General features: G+C 46.1%; 1 protein-coding gene across 1 annotated transcript in view; it reads left to right on the forward strand.

The window, feature by feature from the left end:
* Nucleotides 1-11,725: 11,725 nt before the first annotated feature.
* Nucleotides 11,726-12,133, forward strand: part of FAXDC2 (fatty acid hydroxylase domain containing 2) — a 45,204-nt gene continuing 44,796 nt past the window's right edge. The window contains exon 1 of the mRNA XM_004696748.2: nucleotides 11,726-11,800. The gene's annotated coding sequence lies outside the window, so the exon portion shown is untranslated. The remainder of the gene's footprint in view (nucleotides 11,801-12,133) is intronic.

Consider the following 12,133-nt stretch of genomic DNA (forward strand, 5'->3'; position numbering starts at 1 on the left):
CCCCGGATCTGCTCCTAGAAGCCAGAGGGCCGGTGAGATGGGGACCCCCGTGCCCAGAGCGGCCTTACGCACCGCCCACCAAACAACGCAAGCACACCACTCTACCTATTCGATCCTCCCAACTCGCCTGCTCCCTTGGCGTCACTCCAGACGCGAGCGCGCCCGATTAAGCCTCTCCTCCCCCTGTGCGCGCGCCGGCGACGCCAAGTGTGTTCGCTCCGCCCTGGAGGTCGCGGGGAACAGTGCGCAGGCGCCGAGTCCGGAGGGCACCGTGAAGAAGGTGGGGCCGGGCCGGGCAGGGCCGGGCCGCCGCGGTGGACGCATGCGGAAGGCGGCTCGCCCTAGGCCTAGCGCAATGAGCTGCGCGGGCTCAATGTAATCCGGGGAGCTAGTTCTCCTTTTCGGTTCTCCCGTGCCTAGAGACACCCAAGGTCGGGGGAAAGGCGTGAACTGTCTGACCAAGTTCCCAAACTAAGCGCCCCCTCCTTTCTTTGAAAGACCGTCAAAATCGTTGAGAGGAGGATTTGGGGGGAGGGTCGACGGGGAGAGATCCTGCCCGCTTCCTTCTGTTCTAATGCGGCCTCCTGAACCCCTCACTTACAAAACATCTACCTCATGGGTTCCTTTCTGGCAAGTAATTCGTTTGGGGTGGGGTAGCGCTCTCAGACCAAGGCGGAGTGACGTACACCGAAGCGCACCACCCTTCTCCCCACATCACAGAGCCGGGCGAAGAGCGTTACCATAGCAACAGGGCCCGGGCCTGCTTGAATTGCAAAGATGCCACCTCCCTTGGGGGAAGCGCCGGGCAAGAGCTGGCGTCACCCCCAGCATTCGGGAAGCTCGGAGAGAGACCTGCGGAGACCCGTAGCCTGCTAACCGCTTTTTTTGTTGCAAGAGTGGAGGGGCCCGCGACTGGCCTGTGCGGTCTCTAAGGCCCCGTTTTCAGCCATTTAGTTTTGTTAATCCTCTTTGGAAAGAGCCCGGTGCCAACGGCTGTCATTGGCAGCGTTTGACTCGGATGCTCACTGCCTCGTGTTTCCTAACAATGGAAACAAGGACAAAGCTCTGACTTCTTGCACAGAGTTTTGGAGTCCACAATCCCAAAAAAGCACAGATGGCCCAAAGTATAGTTCTAGATCATTAGGCTCTAGGTGCGTTTATGTCGAAGAGGCTCTTGAAATGTACATACATTTACCCTGAAATAAAAGGATGGGTCAAAAAGTATTGCAGCCACAGTTCCAGTTCATGCACACATGGGTTTACACCGCCCCCCCCCCCCCCCCCCCCCCCCCCGTGTGTTTACACATGTCTCTGCACTCAGTGGGTGGCTGCAGATCAAAATCTTTCAGCAATATTTGACTTCTTTGATTTCAAAAATCAAATTCTTAGTGGAATCGGAAAAAGTGGGTGGGGTGAGTCCAATTGAACAATGGCTTCCGAGGGGATCTGCTGGGCCGGTGGTGAATTCAAGGCAGGTCAGTTCAGTAGTATGGCAACTGTGCTTTGGGGTGCCCAAGGGGTAATCTTGATAGATTTTCTAGAAGGACACAAGACAATCACGGTGGCTTATTAGGAAGCTGTTAATTGAAAACTGCATTGATGAGAAAAGGGCAAAGTACAACAGAGGAATGTATTTTTTTTAATCATTTTATTGGGGGTTTGTCATAATCTAGACATACATCCATTGTGTCAAGCACGTTTGTACATTTGTTGCCATCATCATGAGGAATATATGTATCAGGAATTTTCATCAGACAATGTACCTGTCCATTCTTTTTTTTTTTTTTTCACCTGTCCATTCTTAAAGGCTGTCCTCTGGGAATTTCTTAGAGAAAACCTACCCATCCACTCTCAGGGTAACCAGCCTCTGACAACATGGAGTGGGGGTGGGGGGTCCATGGGAGCAATTGTACAGCGATAATATATAAAGATTATAGTAAAGTCTTAGAGCATAGGGAAGGTAGGAGAGAAGATAAAGGAGTCAGACACATTTTATGGTAGCATGCTCACCTCAACTCCTCTAGGTGATCCACGGGGATGAGAGGAGGAGGAGCAGGAGAGAGAGGGAGGGAGCAGGATTTATTTCTAAACAAGGCTTATATCTACTTAGGAGCATGCAAGCCCCCTAATTACAGGTAACCACATACATCACAGGAAGGGGTTACACCATAGGCAATACAGCAATGGGAGGGGAACAATTTAGGGTAGACATGCAGTAGGACGAGAAGGGATTAGGGGCACACATGTGACAAGACAGGCGGATCCTAGATTCAAGATGGCAGCCTAACCTTAGTTGTCCTTGAGCTGGTTTGACTTGTTCTTTGGGCTCTCCAGGGAAACAATCGCTATCCTTATCAGTAGGGTGTGAGTCCCACCTAAGGTGGACCAGACAGTAGTCTGAGTGCTCTGGATGGCTGATGCCTTCAGGGAGATAACTGCTAACCGGCTGGCTTCCAAGTGTGTACAATTATTTACTAGGTGTCGCAAGCAGTGTCCCAGGTCTGACATATATTTGGGGAGGCAAATTGGGGAAAAACATATTTGTATCCTACAATCCACCCTATAGCCTGATCTTTCCCTTCACACTTTTTCTCCCCTAAACTCAACATTTAAAAGGAATTGCTGTTGTGATGCATGGTGTCCATTGAAGAGAACAAAATTCTTCTAAGAAGGCTTAGCAAGATGGAGACATGATCTTCAAAAGGGTACAGACCCAGTAGCGTCATGGGACAATAGTATTATGAAACAGCAGCTTCACATTTTTAGACATTTGTTTGGTGCAGGTTTCAGGATTTTGTGATAATAGTTTTTGGTTTTTTTTTAATTTACCTTTGTAATAGAGCACAAGCCCTTCCTGCTATTCAGTTTGTACTTCTAAACGTGTCAGTTAAGGAGATGCTCTAAAATTCCAAATCATGTTGCAAGCTGGATGTGGAGCAGGCCCTACGGGATAATTTCAAACTGGATTTCCAGAAGGTTCTATCCTCCAAGGAGTTAAACACACCCCCGTAGCCTGCAGAGCAGGGCATCAAACCCACTTTCCGAACGTCATTCCTCAGGCTGCCCTTCTCTCCTCCCAGAGTGCCATCTCCCGAACTATAAAACAGGGATACAAATGGCTGCCTTGCAAGGTTACTGTGAAGATTAAATAGTTAATAAGACTGAGGAAAAGATAGAAAAGACAGATAGATGTGATAGATAGTTAGAAGAGCAGTCAATAAATAATTACTTCCCACCTGCCTCAGTCTGTTATCCCTGAGACATCTATGTTTATTAGCTCCCCTGCCAGACTAACCCACTAAAGTCATTCCGTGGAAGAATAATATGGTGCTGGGAAAGCACTACCTTCCTCTAGTCAGTTCTGGGATTCTAATATCCCTTCACCTGCTTGTAAGGAGATTCAGGAAAGGGTGTTCCTAGTCAGGCACACCCTGGTCCCATGGAGAGCACCCTCCACAATCCTTTCTTGGAATTTTGTTTTTTCCTCCAGCATGGAGCCTGGTGTGTGCTTAAACAACCAAACAGGAAACACCATCCCCGTCGTCGTCGTCATCACCAACCCCCTCCCAGAACTAAATATACACATCTCAGGTTATCGAAGTTACAGCTGAAACAAGCACACAGATGGTTTGTATTTCAGGAGGCGTCAGTGTTTTACATTCAAAACATCGTATAGATTTGATGCTGCACTCGTACTATTGCTGAATTAGAACAATTTGGGGGAAAAGTGAACTCAATGTTACAATTTTGTATTTGGAGAAAAATAATTATTTTTGAACTACAAATCATGAAAAATAAAGCTTGATACCCACACCTTTTATTGTTCCTCCCCAGCTGGGCAGGCATAGGATTTAAAACAGGCATCCTTAAACTATGGCCCGCGGGCCACATGTGGCCCACTAAAGACATTTATTCAGCCCACCGGGTGTTTTTGCCCTGTTTGTTTTTCTACTTCAAAATAAGATATGTGCAGTGTGCATAGGAATTTGTTCATAAACTATAGTCCGGCCCTCGAACGGGTCTGAGGGACAGTGAACTGGCCCCCTGTTTAAAAAGTTTGAGGACCCCTAATTTAAAAGATGGTGAAATACAGGTTGTAAATGGATTTCTTCAAGAGCCAGATAAAGCAATGTTCTTGTCCAACCAAGCCTATTGGTGAGCCCCAATTCTAAAGAAACCTAACAGGGTGCAATTCCTAAGGTATTGCACTACATTTCCTGAAGCGTCGCATTGCTGTTGCTATAGAGACCATTGGAGACACGGCAGCCCGGTGTTTGCAGAGTAGAATTGCTCCATCACTCTGACCTTTCAGCAGCACATCTCCAGATATCTACCCGATCCACCAGGCCGTAGAGTCAATTCCAACATAACACCCTAGGTGGGGTCTCGGGGGCTAGAAATTTTTACTCCAGAAGACAACCTCATCTTTCCCCCAAGGTGGGTTTGAGCTGCAGACCTTTCAGTTAGTGGTCCAACACTTGTCTGACCACGCCCCCAGGGCTCTAAATGGGTTCAAGCATCCATCCTTTCCACTCACCGTATATACTCCTGTATAAGCCGAGTTTTTCAGCACATTTTTATGCCGTTTTTGTGGTAAAATTACCAGTAGGTGCCTCTGCTGATATTCGAATTGGCTTATGCGCCAGTATAAACGGTGGTTGTTTGTTCTACCCAGGTCATGGAACATATGATCTAAAAGCGTATATTTGAGTTTGATTTTTTAATTTTTAATGGAGAGGATGGCAAATGCCACCAGAATAGAATCATATGCAATACTTCAGTGTCTAGTGTTACAGAAGTCTGGCATTGCTTAGTGGGAAGGGGTTCATTTTAAAATCCCGGAAGAAGATTAGGATTTTCGGTACTTGCTGTAGCAATTTGAGAGCAACTGCCTTCACATGGAGGGCAGGCAGGACCCAAGTCTCAAAAGTCTTTACGTCCTTGAATGTGTTCGGCTGGGTTAGAGAAACAAATCCAGTGCCATCTGTGCTGAGAAAAAGCTTTACATCAAGAAGTAATCGTATATGAGGCAAACATCCCAGCCCAGTCCAGCTCAAGTCCATAAGAGGATACCAGTCCATAAGTCCCTCGTCAGACTCACACAGCCACATGCAATGATACAGAATGGAGGAAGATCACAGGCCAATGGGCACAAAGTCTTACGGATCCAATGGCAGTGCATGCATCTCCAGGGGTCTGGCCACCATGAGAGTCAGCCAGCAGGAAGGTGAAGGCAGAGAGAAGGGGGAGGTTCCCAGGACCCTCCTTATGAGAAGACCACGCCCACAAGGAGGCACCATCAGGCTGTGACCTCACTGACAGGTTGAATTCCACCCCTACACTTTTATTTGTCTTCAAGTCATCATAAAATGTGTAACTACCACACTTAGAGTACTCACACACCTAAAAACAAAAGAAAAACCCCACTGCCATCAAGTCAACCCTGATGTGTGGCAGAGTAAAACTATAAGACAGCGGAGACCTGCCCCGTTGGGTTTCCCACGCTGTCAATCTTCCTTTTGAACAATAGTTCTAATGGCATATACTTCACATAACAACAAATTTAATAGTTTAATCATATTAAGAAGAGTTGGTCAACCATCCCCACAATCAATTTCAGAACATTTTCTTCTCTTACTCACTGCTATTAGCTCCCCATTTCCCCTCATACTCCCCTTTCAGGGACCCTAGGCAGTTATCAATCCAATTACTGTCTCTATAGAGCTGCCCATCTTGGAGTTCATGTACAAAACATCATATAAAACACAAACAGGAAACAAACTAACAAACAAAAAAATCCATGACAACTACATAAAATACAGAAAAATCTCAAACAAAAACAGAAAATACTAAAAACGAACAACTTTAGAATGGGTCAAAAGGGGGATCAAATGATAAGGTATTGTAACCTTTTAACCTAACTACAGCTGCCATCATCGACTTTACAAGGCTCTCTGATAGGAAGGCTATTCACATTTCTCCACTATGGTAAAGGAGTTTCACCAGAGGTTTAATCCATGGCGGGGACTCTGCAAATGGATTTTGAGGCTCCCACTGTCTTCCATAGCCTTCTGCAAACTGGGTGTTCACCATCAGGCTGTAAATATTTATGGAAGCCAACTGCCGTATCTTTCTCCTGTGGGGCTGCCAGTCACTTGGAACCACCAACTTGATTAGCAGCCAAGGGTGTTAACTTGTGCTACCAGGGCTCTTTGTGAGCTCTGTCAATTCATTGATTCTATTTTCAATCTCTTGCCACCCCACCCTATACCCTCCACACACCCGACCTACCCAGAGCCTGCTGCTATTTGGTATAAAACTTGTTCAAATTTATCTTTACATTTTACCACAGAATGCACCCAGCACACTTTTTCCTTGTTATAGTTACTTTTAAAGTGTGTTAGCCCAGCTTCTTCTATATAATGAGGAAATCATCTCTGGTTCAAGGAAATTATCAACAGATCATCAAACTTCCTTTAAATACAGATCAAGGGTCACATAAACATTTTACTATTCTTTGGGTCATTTGATTGCAATTAGAAAAACTTTTTGATCGCTGATGACTTTGGGTTTCTAATACTCATTCAGCATTTTCAGAATTCTTTTAATGAAGTATGTGAAGTGCTAACAAATCTAGTTTATTTTTAGTATTGTTCTATTTTCCTCTCCCTTAGAGTTGACACAAAGTCACAGTGTTTCAAAATGTACCAGTACAAAGCAGAGACCTTTAATATTCCAGTGGTGAGAGGACCATAAAGACATCCTAGAATTTTATGATATGTGGAGTAGGTGCCAATACAACTGTTTATAATAAAATAAATAAATTTCATCTCAGGGAAAAACAAAAACATCCTAACCAATCTTTTTCTCTAATTTCACAGAAAGGAATTAAGTAACGGAATCAAGGTCACCCATCGCCCAGAGACCGGACCAAGATTTGAGTTTGGATTCTAGTCCAGTTTGGAACTATGTGTTCAAGCATTCATGTTTGTTTATGGTCCATTAGCTACAGTCCAGTGGCTACACTGGAGATACACTGCTGTGTTAGACTGGGTTGACTGGAGAACATTCATATATGTATAGGAAAGAGCTTTATATGGAAGAACAATTGTATATTGAGAAAACATCCCAGCCTGGTCCAGATCAAGTCCGTAAGTCTTACACTAGCCCTTAAGTCCAATACTAATCATCAATTCCTATTCAGACTCACATAACACATGCAGGAAGATCACAGGTCAGTGGGTGCAGTCTTATGGATTCAGTGACAGTGCAAGCATCTCTAGGCTCTTGCAAGTCTCTGAGGGGCTTGTGAGTGTGTGTCCTGCCTCTAGGGCAGTGGTTCTCAACCTTCCTAATGTCGCCGTGCTGTGGTGACCCCCAACCAGAAATTATTTTCGTTGCTACTTCATAACTGTAATTTTGCTACTGTTATGAATCATAACCTGATATGCAGGATGTACTCATTGTTACAAGTTTGAACAATTAAAGCATAGTGATTAATCACAAAAACAATATGTAATTTTATATTGTGAAATATTTATTTCTAATTACAAATAAATGAAATTTTGTCCTGAAGCATGGGGGAGCATGGGTAACAGTCTTCACGCCGGGTACTCGTATATAGGCAGATCTGCATCTGGGCGCACCACCTGGAGACGGAGAGAGGAGCAGTGTCTCAGTTCCTAAGACCATCGGAAATATGTGGTTTTCCAATGGTCTTAGGCGACCTCTGTGAAAGGGTCGTTTGACTCCCAAGGGGGTCGCAACCCACACGTTGAGAACCGCTACTCTAGGAAGAAAGAAAGCTTGTTCCCAGAATCCTCATGAGAAGACCAAGTCTACTAGGAGGCATCATCAGGCTGTGACCTGATTGACAGGCTAGACTCCACCCCTAGACTTATTTATCAAGTTGACATGAAATTATGCAACTACTACAACTGGTGAATGAAACACAAAGGTGGTCTCTGGTCGTGTGGAGCTTAATATTTGTGGCAAAGGCTGACAATAAAACAAGTAGACAAACATTCAAATAAGAAATAGAGGTGGGTAGGGGGAAGGTGGGAAGGGGAGGAAGGGGGAACCAATTGCCATGATCAACACAAAACCACACATACCCCTTCCAGGGGGATGAACAACAGAAACCATGGGGGAAGGGAGACAGCAGTTGGTGTAAGATATGAAAATAATAATAATTATAATCTATCATGGGGTAATGGGGAGGAGCTAATACCAGGGCTCAATAGAAAACAAATGTCTAGAAAAGAATGATGGCAACCTAAGTACAAATATGCTTGATACAACTGATGTACGGATTGTTGTAAGAGTTGTAAGGGCCCCCAGTAAAATGATCTTTTAATAAAAAAGAAATAGAGGTATACTGAGAAACTATGATAGCAATCATAAAGGAAACTATTATGGCAACATGACAGAAAATAACTATTTGGGGAGAAGCTGGGGAGAAAAATTACTTAGATTGGGGCAGGGGCTCAGAAGACCTGCGTGAGGAGGTGGTATGTAGGCAGGGATAAAAGAACTCAACCAGAGAGAGAGAGAGAAACAAGGCCATGAGGACTTGAGGCAGTGCGCTCAGGAGAAAAGGGACTTTTTCATGTCATAAGTAGTGAACAGAAGCGAGGATGGCTACAGGGAGGTGGCCCAAGAGTTCAGTCCCTGAGGGGAGGCTAGAGAGACAAGCAGAGGTCACGTGAGGCAAGGTCTGGGAGGGGGGCATTAGGACTATAGTCTGCACTGAATGGTACATGTAAACCAGGCGTGTTTTTGTTGTGTATAATCTCAACCGCCACCATGAAACAGACTGCATGCCATTCGGAGAGCAGCGAGAAACCCGGGAGGATGCACTCAGTAAGGGCATCGTTCCGTTGATGTTTTAGAGATGACTTTGATTGCTATGAATTCAGATCAGGGAGAAACAAACCTGCTGTAGCCAAGTCGATGCCAAGTCCTGGTGACCCTTTGCGGCAGAGTTACCCTGCTCCGTAGGGTTTGTGAGACTGTGACTGGGGCAGAAGCAGCCTGCCTCCTCCTTCTCCCACAGAACAGCAGGTCGCTCTCAGTGCCAGCCTTCAGGTTAACAGCCTGGCCCTTAACCCAATGCCTCGCCAGAGCTCCTTAGCCTAGGAGAAAGGCAGAGACATTTTTGTTGAAAATGTTTTAATTACACCAAATTGGCTAATAAATAAAGCTAGCTTTTTCTGGGCACAGTGAAACATTTGCCAGAGGAAAGATTTAGTGCACAATGTAGATAATTTTAGTAGGTAATACAGGCTGAGAAAAAGCCTGAGGGCACTACTTCCTTTCGATTATTGTATTGAGAAAATATTCAACCCTGCTAACTCAGTCTTCAAAGAAGAAAGGTTATCTTTGTCTATACAGAACAAGGTAGATGGTAATAGAGGCCAACAGAAAGTGAGCTGATAAACACTTTAATATAGATAAGTAAACTTGCCCTGTGGGATTCTGGTCAGTTCTGAAGTGCTATTCTGTGTGTGTGTGTGTGTGTGTGTGTGTGTGTGTGTGTCCCCGATCTCAAAAAACTTATTTAAAAAAATATGGCCACCATTCAGAATCTTTCTCTGAACTTCTTTAACATTCTAGAAGCATGAGACAAACAAAAAACCTTCACTTCCATCAAGCTGATTCTGACTCATAACTGCCCCCGTGGGTTTTCGACCCTTTAAGAATTTCCTCTTAATATTCCAACCTTACAACTCAGAGGGGCCTCACAAATCCACCAATTCACTCCCTTATTTCACGGTGGAGAAATCTCAGAGCTGTGGACATTCTTCAGCTGATGGGTAACGACACTCAGAACTCAGCCCCACCTTCTCCCAGTTCTTCCTTTAAAGGAGATCATTCCAAAGAGGGTCCATCTTACACAATCTTGAACTCCCAAGGAGACTGAAATCTCTGAGGGATAAGATGGAAAGGAAGCTCAGGAGAACTACAGGGGGATTCTCATTAGTGAAAGCTCTTCACTGTAAGACTTGCCAAACAACCAGAGTATTCACGGAAGCCCTCTGTATTATTAGTGCCAACAGCTACATAAAGCCCCCGTGTAAAATGAGTATAGAAAATTTGCCTGTACTCTAAGGAGTGTGTTTGGGTTTTGTTTTGTGTGTGTGTGTTTTTTTTTAAAGTTCAGAAGGCACAGAACTAGAGGGAGAAATACACAAACAAAAAAACCTCTGTCCTCTAGTCTGCTCTGACTCACAGTGACCCTGTGGAGTAAAAAAGTAAACTTCTCCTTTGGGTTTCTGAAGCGTCAGTCTGTACAAGAGCAGACAGCTTGTCTTCCTGGTAGGGCTGAATCACTGACTGTGTGGTTCGCAGACGGGGGTTACCCCACTCACCACCAGCGTTCCACAGAGGCAGAAGAGTGAACAGGAAAAGGAAGGAAAATCCGTATGCCGAGAAAAGTAGCACCCACAAAGAAAGACATGGAGGCGGGGTAATAGAAGCAGATTTTGTGCATGTTGTAAGCGATCCGGGAACGCTTGTGTGGTTACAGGGACTGGGTAATGATGTTATCTAGAAAGGAAAGGGAGCCAGATTAAGGGAGGCCTTGAGGGCTGGAGAATGAGGTTTGATCTGTGCTCAAAGCCAACTTGCTCTGCCAGAAAATAGATAAATAACTATCTGGCAGAAGGAGGAAAAACAATTGATATCTGTGAAAGCAGAGATGAGGAAAGTGAACAAGTTGCACAAAATGTAATGAAGGTGGGAGTAGCCGTCGAAGGCTAGTGAGCCGCTGCTTTGTCCTCGGTTTGTGTCCTGTGCTCGGTCCTTTGTGGGCGAAACGCAGTAGGACACATCTGCACCGTGGGCACCAGGCAGTCATTGGAATGACTGTGGAAGTCTTTGAGGTACAACCTGCCCAAGTGGAAGCGCCCAGGTGCACAAGTACACCTCGTGTGTGCTGTCCCTACCAGAGGAAGGGAAGGTATATGGGTGTGTGTATACAAGGGGACTTCAGAAACTTGTGGGGAAACCCACCAATTCTCATTCCAGCTTTCTGCCAGCGTTTGGAAGCCCGTCACATGTTTGTATTTACAAAGACAAAAAGGACAAATGAGAGACCGGCCACACAGGTTGTCTTCTTGAGGGTAAAAGTAGGGGCAAGGGGAGGACACTTGTATCTTAAACCACATTCGAAAATCGTTTTAGAAAATTAAAACATTTGAAACCGGTTTCTCTTACAAAGGTGCTGAGCATTTTGTGGCGTGGATCCTGGAGCCTAACTTCAAACCGGTTTCAATCAAATGTCTTTCCTGCATCTAGACTTACAAGAAGTGGTCCGTGCCCCCTTGGCCCCTTGCCGCAGCCCCCGGGGTGCCCTAAAACAGCAACAGAAGCGATGGAAAAGGAGGGAAAGAACCCCTTTGATCCAGCTGGGCTGTCTCCCTTGACATTCTCCCCGGTCCCACGCCTTTTCTTGAGCTTGTCTCCACGGGACACAGGGCTCGGCGGCCGTTTCTTAAGTGGGAGATGAAAGAAGATGCTTTAAAAAAATGTTTAAAAGCCAACCCTCTGGCCAAACGCGCTTTCCCCCAAGTCCGATGTGAATGTAAGAGTGTGGTCGGGCAGCTCTCCTCTGTGTTTTTGTGGGACCCAAACTTTCCCCTGCATCACATGGCCGCGCCGAGCCAGTCGGCGGCTGGGAAACGCGATCGCCGCGCTGCCGCCCGCCCCGCCCCGGAGCCCGGCCAGCGAGCCCGAAACCGCCGCGGCCCGGCCGGAGCCTCCACTCTCGCTCGGGCTCGGCCAACCGCTGACTGCAGAGGTGAGCAGGAGCTTCTGGGGCTACCCGGAGGGCAGGGGGTTACCAATGGCAAGACCTGCCCGAGCGCACAGAAACAAGCACATTGGCACCTCTTCTCTTCCCTGCCCGCTCCCCTTTAAATAATGGGGGAGGGGGGTGCTGCTAGTGGACCAAGTCCCGGGCCGTTTTCTTCTAAGAGCTTCCCTCTGGCGTCTTCGACCTGTGCCTGGGTTTGCATCATCTGTGGTCATCTTGGCTGCTCAGTGATGGACACGGTAATTCAGCTTCTTCTGATGCCTCACGAAGGAGCCACTCCCAAGTCCCGACAGGAAAGTCGGCAAACAGACTGGGAGG

Source organism: Echinops telfairi, unplaced genomic scaffold (genome assembly GCF_000313985.2).
Source record: "Echinops telfairi isolate 266 unplaced genomic scaffold, ASM31398v2 ScPeMD7_7469;HRSCAF=8507_0, whole genome shotgun sequence".
NCBI classification, from domain to species: domain Eukaryota; kingdom Metazoa; phylum Chordata; class Mammalia; order Afrosoricida; family Tenrecidae; genus Echinops; species Echinops telfairi.